This window comes from Artemia franciscana, chromosome 21, assembly GCF_032884065.1.
Source record: "Artemia franciscana chromosome 21, ASM3288406v1, whole genome shotgun sequence".
Classification (NCBI taxonomy): Eukaryota; Metazoa; Arthropoda; class Branchiopoda; order Anostraca; family Artemiidae; genus Artemia; species Artemia franciscana.
Window position 1 is genome coordinate 23,874,758 of NC_088883.1, and position 10,389 is coordinate 23,885,146.

Below are 10,389 nucleotides of genomic sequence, written 5' to 3' on the forward strand. Positions count from 1 at the left end.
CATTCCTTTTGTCCTGGTCGCTTTCTCTTTGAGTTTCGTCATTTATTTTTTTCTTTTTTAGTTCTTTTAGTTTTTACCTTTTTTATTTTTTTTTAGTTTTTTAGATGAAAATTTTTTTTAGTTTTTTCCTTTTTTTCTTTTTAGTTTTTTATTGGTTTTTACCTTTATTTTAGCTTATTTTTCAGTTTTTTCCTTTTTTTTAGTTTTTTTATTTTTTATTTTTTTTAGTTTTTTCCCCTTTTTTTTAGTTTTTTTAGTTTTTTTAGTTTTTTAGCTTTTTTACTTTTTTTTATTAGTTTTTAGTTTTTTTTGTAGTATTTTTGCCTTTTTTTAGTTTTTTCAGTTTTTTTTTTTAGTTTTTTATTGGTTTTTACCTTTATTTTAGCTTATTTTTCAGTTTTTTCCTTTTTTTTAGTTTTTTTTAGTTTTTAGTTTTTTTAGTTTTTTACCTTTTTTTAGTTTTTTTTAGTTTTTTTAGTTTTTTAGCTTTTTTATTTTTTTTATTAGTTTTTAGTTTTTTTTGTAGTTTTTGCCTTTTTTTTAGTTTTTTAGCTTTTTTTTTAGTTTTTGCCTTTTTTTAGTTTTTTTAGTTTTTTAGCTTTTTTATTTTTTTTTATTAGTTTTTAGTTTTTTTTGTAGTTTTTGCCTTTTTTTAGTTTTTTCAGTTTTGACGTCACCTGATCCAGTTTTTTCAGGTGACGTCACCTGATCCATCCACAGACAGACAACTTATTTTTATATATATAGAAGATAGATAGAAGATATAATATATATCTATCTATATAAAAATAAGTTGTCTGTCTGTCTGTGGATCAGGTGACGTCATGTTTCTGTGTCGGCTGACGTCATGAAATTAGTTGTCGTCATTTTTGCTTTGACGGTGACGTCATTCAAGATATTTAAGACATATGTTCACGTAGAAATCTATTAATGTTTAAGTTTACAATGACTGATGAACTTACCATGGCAAAAGCCGATGAAGATGCTCAAAGAGTCTATGCCAAAAAACTTGCTGCTGATAGAGAAAGTCAGAAAAAAAAGCGTGCCGAGGAACTACCAGAGCAACGCGAAAGCAGACTTGCTGCTAAAAGAGAAAGTGAAAAAAGAAGGCGTGCCGAGGAATCAAAAGAACAGCAAGGAAACAGGCTTGCGACTAAAGAACGCAAAACCGCGCAGTTAGATGAAAATCCACCTGGAAAGCGAGAGTCAAAACATATCAAAACTGAAAATAATAGCGATGATGATTGGGTTTGGGATTTTGACTTGGATAAGGTCATCAATGCCTACCAGATTTAAGTTAAAAAACAAAGGTTCGGCGATATGTACTTCATAGTGACGCTGAAAAATAAAGAAGAAAAAAAACTGAAAAAATGTTAAAAACCAAAAAAAAAACTAAAAAGAAAAAACACTCAAAGATAAATTACAGACCGGGACACAAATGACGACCGACACAGAGGGAATATAAATGACGACCAGGAACCTCAAAGAAAAATTACAGACTGGGACACCCGGACACAAATCACGACCGGGAATATAAATGACGACCGGGACGCAGGGACACAACTACAACGGGGACGCCGGGGGCACAGGCGGGATATATAATTGACGACTGAGACACAGGGATTGTTTGAATAGAAATTACAGACCGGGACACCGGGACACAAATGACGACCGGGACACTGGGACACAGGGAATATAAATGACGACCGGGACACTCAAAGAGAAAATACAAACTGGGACACCAGGACACAAATGACGACCGGGACACAGGGAATATAAATGCTATTTATATGCACAGACAATGGGACAGCGAAGAATGTTGTATATTCGCATGTTTTACGTAGTTAAAAATATATATTTATATCTATCTCTATTCACAGGTGGGACACAGGGACACAGCTACAATGGCGCGTAACTAATATGGCGCGTAACGACTTACGCGCGCGGGGGGGGGGGTGCTTTGGGGGCGCGAAGCGCCCCCCCCCCCCCCCCAACTAGGTGTTGGGGTGGCGCGAAGCGAGTTGTGTGTATGCATGTTTGTTTGTAAAAAGAGCGTTTGTATATGACGTGAATATTAGTACATAAGGCTTTGTATATGCACAGACATATAAATATAAATGCTATTTATATGCACAGACAATGGGACAGCGAAGAATGTTGTATATTCGCATGTTTTACGTAGTTAAAAATATATATTTATATCTATCTCTATTCACAGGTGGGACACAGGGACACAGCTACAATGGCGCGTAACGACTTACGCGCGCGGGGGGCTTGGGGGGGCGCGAAGCGCCCAACCAACTAGGCGTTGGGGTGGCGCGAAGCGCCACCCCAACAGCTAGTATATATATATATATATATATATATATATATATATATATATATATATACAAAATATATATATATATATATATATATATGTATATATATATATATATATATATATACTAGCTGTTGGGGTGGCGCTTCGCGCCACCCAAACACCTAGTTGGTGGGGCGCTTCGCGCCCCCCCAAGCCCCCCCCGCGCGCGTAAGTCGTTACGCGCCATATTAGTTACGCGCCATTGTAGTTGTGTCCCTGTGTCCCACCTGTGAATATAGATAGATTTATATATGTGTTTCAAACTACGTAAAAATTGCGAATATACAACATTCTTGGCTTTCCCATTGTCTGTCCATATACAAAGCCGTATGTACTAATAATGACGTCATATGCAAACGCTCTTTTTACAAACAAACAAACACGCATATCGTTTTATATAGATAGATAGATAGATAGATACAATACAAATTAACTACGTAAAACTTGTGAATATACAACAGTCTTCGCTGTCCCATTGTCTGTGCGTATAAATAGATTGTCAGGTTTACCGACCCTCAAAGATGCAACATACAATTGTACATTGGTAAAGCAATCTGTATTAAGATCTATACCGCATTTTTCTAGTGATTGCCCTTGAGCTTTGTTGATGGTGGTTGCAAATGCTAATCGAATTGGGAATTGCAATCTTTTAAATTGAAAAAGCAGATCCGTTGGAATCATGGGAATGCGAGGAATAAGAACAGCCTCACCCTCATAAGGCCCTGTCAAGATTGTGGCATCTATTAGGTTTTCCATTGTTTTTTTTTACGGCAAGTCGCGTGCCATTGCAAAGCTTTGGTGGGTTGATATTTCTTAAAAGTATTATTGGTACGCCTATTTTTAGTTGTAGCAGGTGTGGTGGACACCCTGAAGGATCTATGGAATTTAAAAATTCAGATGGATAATTAACCGCTTCATTTGGTTCCGAAATACAAATTAACTGCGTAAAACTTGCGAATATACAACATTCTTCGCTGTCCAATTCTCGCTGCATATAAATAGATTGTCAGGTTTACCGACCCTCGAACATGCAACGCACAATTGTCCATGGGAAAAACAATCAGTATTAAGATCAATACCACATTTTTCTAATGATTGACCTTGAGCTTTGTTAATGGTGATTGCAAATGCTAATCGAATTGGGAATTGCAATCTTTTAAATTGAAAAGGCAGATCTGTTGGAATCATGGGAATGCGAGGAATAAGAACAGCCTCACCCTCAAAAGGCCCTGTCAGGATTGTGGCCTCTATTAGGTTTTCCATTGTTTTTTTTACGGCAAGTCGAGTGCCATTGCAAAGCTTTGGTGGGTTTATATTTCTTAAAAGTATTATTGGTACGCCTATTTTTAGTTGTAGCACGTGTGGTGGAAACCCTGAAAGATCTATGGAATTTAAAAATTCAGATGGATAATTAACCGCTTCATTTGGTTCCAAAACTGTGTCGACTGACTTGTAAAGGACTGCCTGGTCTTGAATCTTGGTCAAAACAATATTGTTGATTTCGTGGACGTCTATATTTTTGGGTGCGAGAATCGCTCTTTCACTTAGCCATTTATTATTTTTATAATTTTTTAGAATATTCGGAAATACTTTTTCAATCAATTCATTTTTGGACGTCACTAAATTACAGAAATCAGCAGGTAGTTGTATACGTCCTGAAATTGAGTCTACTGGGAGCTTTCCGTTTCCCATTGCCAGCAATTGATCTGAAAATGTTTGACCAGAGTCATCGTTTTGCAATCGGACACGCATATTTGTAGTTAATTTTAATGTTTTTACGTGTGCCCATAAATTAGAATTTTTCAGGCAAGCATTCATTTCGTCTGCAGGAGTTGATCTAGGTATTATAGGTAATGTTTGCCTGAAATCTCCCGCAAGCAATATTAAGGTGCTGCCAAAGGGTTTCGACTTCCCTCGCAAATCTTTCAAGCATTGATCCAGAGCCTCGAGCGATTTTTTGTGTGCCATTGTGCAGTCATCCCAAATAATAAGTTTGCATTGCTGCAATACTTTACCCATCCCAGATGATTTGGAAATATTGCACGTGGGAGTTTCTGTAGAATGCAAGTTCAGAGGCAATTTCAAAGCGGAATGAGCAGTTCTTCCACCAGGCAGCAATGTTGCGGCTATTCCGGACGACGCAATTGCCAACGCTATATCATTTTTCGATCGAATTGATGCCAGAATCAGTTTTATCACAAACGTTTTACCAGTACCTCCTGGCGCATCCAAAAAGAAAATTTCTCCAACGTTGTTATCGACACAATGCATTATCGTATCATAAATGTCTTTTTGTTCCGACGTTAACTTGGAAATGTTATTTTGTACATACGACAATAGATCACTCGTACTGTAACTTTGTTCACGATCCAATTCTACACATGTCGAAACAGCAGCGATACGGTTAGGTGAAGGCATTCCCAAACCCTGAAGAGGTTTGTTTGCCATACTTATGCACAAATCTTCTATAACAACTAAAGTGTAGTTATAAATTTCTGATGTAAAATCAAAAGTCATGTCTGACGTCTCTAACTGTTTTCGATGAAGTATATCTTCGGACATTTTTTACTTATATTTTTCCCATAAATCTGTAGGAGCTGATGGAGAGCAAGTTGTTAAAATGATGCCAAACAATGCACGAATTTGACTTGGGGTTGACGTTTCGCACGCGTCATTGATGCAGTTATCCCAGTGTTGGTCATTCTCCAATAAATTCAGAGCTTGGCATGCACTACGGTAAGTGTCATGTATAGTACCATTTACAGTCCTCAAATACTCAAAGGATGTCGGACCGGGTACATTCACCAAAAGCAGGCGTAGAAAGAAGCATTCATGTTGATTGGGGTGAACGGTGTAGAGTCTTCCTATCGTGGTATCTTTAAAGATGGTAGGTTGGCCGTCGACTGACTTACCCTGTTTTCGAAGTACAATTGTAAAAATTTATGATTCTCGCCTGAGAATGGTAGAAGGGACCCTGCTTTATGATAAATTTGCCCTTTTACTTTGAAAGTAGACATAAATTGATCTGGATTTTCGATTTGGGCTCCAAACGACGTCATTTGGAAACATGAGTTGTATTGTCTGATTTTTGACAAAAAACGCTTAGATTCTGACGTAGTTCCAGTAAGGAAAGTCTTCAATGGCTCTGGTGGTGCAGCCAATAGAGGAAGTTTAACTTTTCCTGAGGCGCAACACATTCCCATTGTTTCACCATTGAATTTCAAGGCCTTGCAATAGGGACAAATTTTAGACATTGTCCCGATTTGAACACATCTACTCAAGCTATAATCATCGACTGGGTTGTACCTGAATGCCAGGCGATAACTTTCAGATTGCTCTGATTCCTCGGCACGCTTTCTTTTCTTACTTTCTCTATCAGCAGCAAGCCTGTTTCCCTGCTGGTCTTTTGATTCCTCGGCACGCCTTCTTTTTTCACTTTCTCTTTTAGCAGCAAGTCTGCTTCTGCGTTACTCTGGTAGTTCCTCGGCATGCTTTCTGTTCTTTCTTTCTCTATCAGCAGCAAGCCTGTTTCCCTGCTGGTCTTTTGATTCCTCGGCACGCCTTCTTTTTTCACTTTCTCTTTTAGCAGCAAGTCTGCTTCTGCGTTGCTCTGGTAGTTCCTCGGCATGCTTTCTGTTCTTTCTTTCTCTATCAGCCTCAAGCCTGTTTCCCTGCTGGTCTTTTGATTCCTCGGCACGCCTTCTTTTTTCCTCGGCACGGCTTCTTTTTTCACTTTCTCTTTTAGCAGCAAGTCTGCTTTCGCGTTGCTCTGGTAGTTCCTCGGCACGCTTTCTTTTCTGACTTTCTCTATCAGCAGCAAGTTTTTTGGCATAGACTCTTTGAGCATCTTCATCAGTCATTGTAAACTTAAACATTAATAGAATTCTACGCGAACATATGTCTTATATAACTTGAATGACGTCACCTTCAAAGCAAAAATGATGGCAACTAATTTCATGACGTCAGCCGAAACATGACGTCACCTGATCCACGATCCACAGATCCACAGACAACTTATTTTTATATATATAGATATATATATATATATATATATATATATATATATATATATATATATATATATATATATATATATATATATATATATATATATATATATAGCTAAGCGTATTTTACTTATTATCAATTCTGGTACCCCTTTTATTGAAATCCTTTGAAATCAAATTTAGTCAGGTCTTCGGGGATGGTGAGAAGGGTGGTGAACTGTATGAGAGTCAGGAAGGTGTACTACGTGTAACAAGGTCGTAAGAAAGACGCATTTGCACTATCAAGAACGGCTCAGGAGCGAATAAGGCCCAGCGGCCACGGGGCAACTGTTTTGAGACTAGAATTGCTAACTGATTGCGCATGCAACTGTTGTGTGACCATGGCCTTGAGGAAGTGAGGTCCAACCCACGAGGCAATCCAGATGTTACTGGTTTCTAATCAGTCTAAAACCGATTCTGAATGAGACCCCAGTCATGGTCACAGTTGCGTTGCAGTGCTGTCCCAGACATTTTCGGGAGCTACCGCGTTGATATTGTCCAATTATATTGGCTCTCAACATGTCAGACCAGGAATTTAACATGAAAGTAGACTAAAAGTAGACTAATATCATGATTGTCAAAATGGCTAGTATACAATAACTGAGCAGCTAGGGTTTTTAAGTTTAGGAGAAGGTTGAGAAGAAAATCGAACTGAATCATAAGAATATATGTGCATCCAGGTAGTCAAAAGAGCACATCTCCAATATCTTAGTAATTTCTAAGGGTATTAAGTTGAAACCTTCAATCATTGGTGAGGAGGGTGTCGAACAAAATCAAAGTATATTATATACACCTAAGTAGTCGAAAGGGCGCGTCTGCAAAATATCAAGAGCGGCTAAGAGTATTTAGTAGACGTTTTCAGAGGATGCTGGGGGAGGATTCTAAACTAAATCGAAAGACACCATGTGCATCCATTTCGTCAAAATGATGAACCTATAATATAACAAGAATTGCTTAAAGTATAAAGCTGAAACCTTCGGTGCATGTTGAGATAAATCCCGAACAAATAGTCAAAAGACAGTATCCGCAACATGTCACGAACAGCTGTTGATATCAAGTTTAACTTTCAAGGAATGATCAGAGAGCAAATTGAATTCAACGATAAGATACCACCTGCATTCAGGTTGAAAAAAGGGCATATCAAAAATATCTCAGCAACTTCTTAGGGTAATAAGGCGACTTTCAGATAATTGTACAGATGGTACTGATCAAAATCAAAACGCACTATGTGCATCAAAGTTGCCAAAAAGACATATTGACAGTATCTCAGGAAGTTCCATGGACCACAGTAGAAACTTTCAGGGAATAAACAAACATTGTACAACAAAGTCAAAAGCAACTGTGAACATAAAGGTAAAAAAAAGGGCGCATTTGAAATATTTCAGGAACGACTAACAGTATTAAGTAAAAATTTCGAGTGAATATCGAGAGGTATATTGAACTAATTCAGGAGACATTAAGTGCATTATGAATGTCAATATGGCATATATGCAATAACTCGGGAACATTTAAGAGTATTAAGTGGGAACTTTCACCGAAAGTTGAGAGAAATGTTAAACTAAATCAAAAAACACTCTGTCTTGAGGGAACGCCGATGGGGATATTGAACTAAATCGGTGAACTGTATGCATCCAGGGTGTCAAAATGGTTCATCTGCAATACAACAGGAACGGCTAAGATATTTGAGCTAAGATACAGACCGTATTTCAAACATTAGGTGGTGCAAATATCGTAGGTAAATACCGCTTTGTAGGGCTGTAAAGAGAGAAAGGTAGATATAGCTGGGGCACAATCTGCGGATAAAGGATGACAGATTACCAAAAATTGTCCTTTTCAGCCAACTGTCTAGGGCTAAACAGAAAGCAGGTTATCCGCAGTTGAGGTGGGAGGATGTCATAAAGAAAGATTTTAAGGGAATAGAAACTTCCTGGGAGGGTGTAAATAGGGAGGCTCTGAATAAATGGGCGATATATGTACTTCAAACGATAAAATTGAAAGTTTTATTAAAAAGATCAGCATTTGGAAAAGTAGGGTCGAAAAAATTCGTTCGAAATGTTTTCCAGTGTCGACAATTTTGTAATTGAGAAAATTCATCGTAAAACTTTTATTGCAAAAAATGTTGAAAAAAATTTGGAAGAGGTCTTAGGTCCAGCAGTTTCAAACATTACACCAAGATTTGATCTGCTATGCAATAAAAACAGACACATCCATCTCATTGGATGTGGAGATACTCTGATCTCCTCTAAATTTATAATGGTGTACCCCAGGGAACCCTCTTAGGCCAAAGTTGAAATATTAAGTTAGTTAAAGTTAGTTTACCTCTAATACAATGAATTTTATCCATTTCTTCATTAAATAGCAGTTTCAAAAAGTAGTGTAACTTAGGTTTTTAAAATGCTGATAGCCTGGACATACACAAAAGCAGTGTAGTTTCATGTCAACTCTTAGGCTGTACTAGTGGATTGTACTTTCACAAAGAGTCATTATATCAAGTTACAGGAGGGAGGGACTAGGTTCTCTGGGTGATAGTATTTGACATTTTATTTATAAAGAGTTATAATGTGGTAAATGTTATTTGACACTTGAATAAGACAGAAGCAAAAGGTTTTCAAGGCCTTGCAATAGGGACAAATTTTAAACATTGTCCCGATTTGAACACATCTACTCAAGCTATAATCATCGACTGGGTTGTACCTGAATGCCAGGCGATAACTTTCAGGTTGCTCTGATTCCTCGGCACGCTTTCTTTTCTTACTTTCTCTATCAGCAGCAAGCCTGCTTCCGCGTTGCTCTGGTAGTTCCTCGGCACGCTTTCTGTTCTTTCTTTCTCTATCAGCCTCAAGCCTGTTTCCTTGCTGTTCTTTTGATTCCTCGGCACGCTTTCTGTTCTTTCTTTCTCTATCAGCCTCAAGACTGTTTCCCTGCTGTTCTTTTGATTCCTCGGCACGCCTTCTTTTTTCACTTTCTCTTTTAGCAGCAAGTCTGCTTTCGCGTTGCTCTGGTAGTTCCTCGGCACGCTTTCTTTTCTGACTTTCTCTATCAGCAGCAAGTTTTTTGGCATAGACTCTTTGAGCATCTTCATCAGTCATTGTAAACTTAAACATTAATAGATTTCTACGTGAACATATGTCTTATATATCTTGAATGACGTCACCGTCAAAGCAAAAATGACGACAACTAATTTCATGACGTCAGCCGACACAGAAACATGACGTCACCTGACAACTAATTTCATGACGTCAGCCGACACAGAAACATGACGTCACCTGATCCACAGACAGACAGACAGACAACTTATTTTTATATATATAGATATATATATATATATATATATATATATATATATATATATATATATATATATATATATTGCTTAGGTTTTCTGTAAACTATAAATTGAGTTCCAGTTTACAGGTAAGACAAATATCTTAGTGATCTAATTGTAAAGAACAGTAGCACCTTTACTCCAAGAGAGTTATGCCAAAACCAAAAAAGAGGGGTATTCATTCAAACAATTCCTAATATTCAGGATGCCTAGTTCAGATTCAGGATTCCTAGTCAAATTTAAAACTTTTGCTTTGTTCTTCCTGAGTTAAAGTAGGTTCATTATAATGAGGTTACTTTTGAAAACAGCAGACAATTGAATCAGAAGATGCATCTTTTTGTTCAAGTTGATGCAAATTTTTCAGGATGCAATATTTAGCAATTTCTATAAACTCCCTATGCAGTTGCAAATGATCTACTAATCACTGCCAAGTTAAACAATAACTGTAAATATAGAGAATGATCCACGAGCTCATAGAGGATGATTAGAAAAAAAAGGTTAAGGTATGCATTATTTTGTATGGGCTTTCATAAACTATTAGACCGAATTTCCAACTTGAAGATTAAAACAAAAGAGAAAAAAATCAATAAAACCAAATTAAAGGAGCCCTAGCAATCCTTTTAACTTACTCAAAAGCCTCAAAAATTTTCAGCTAA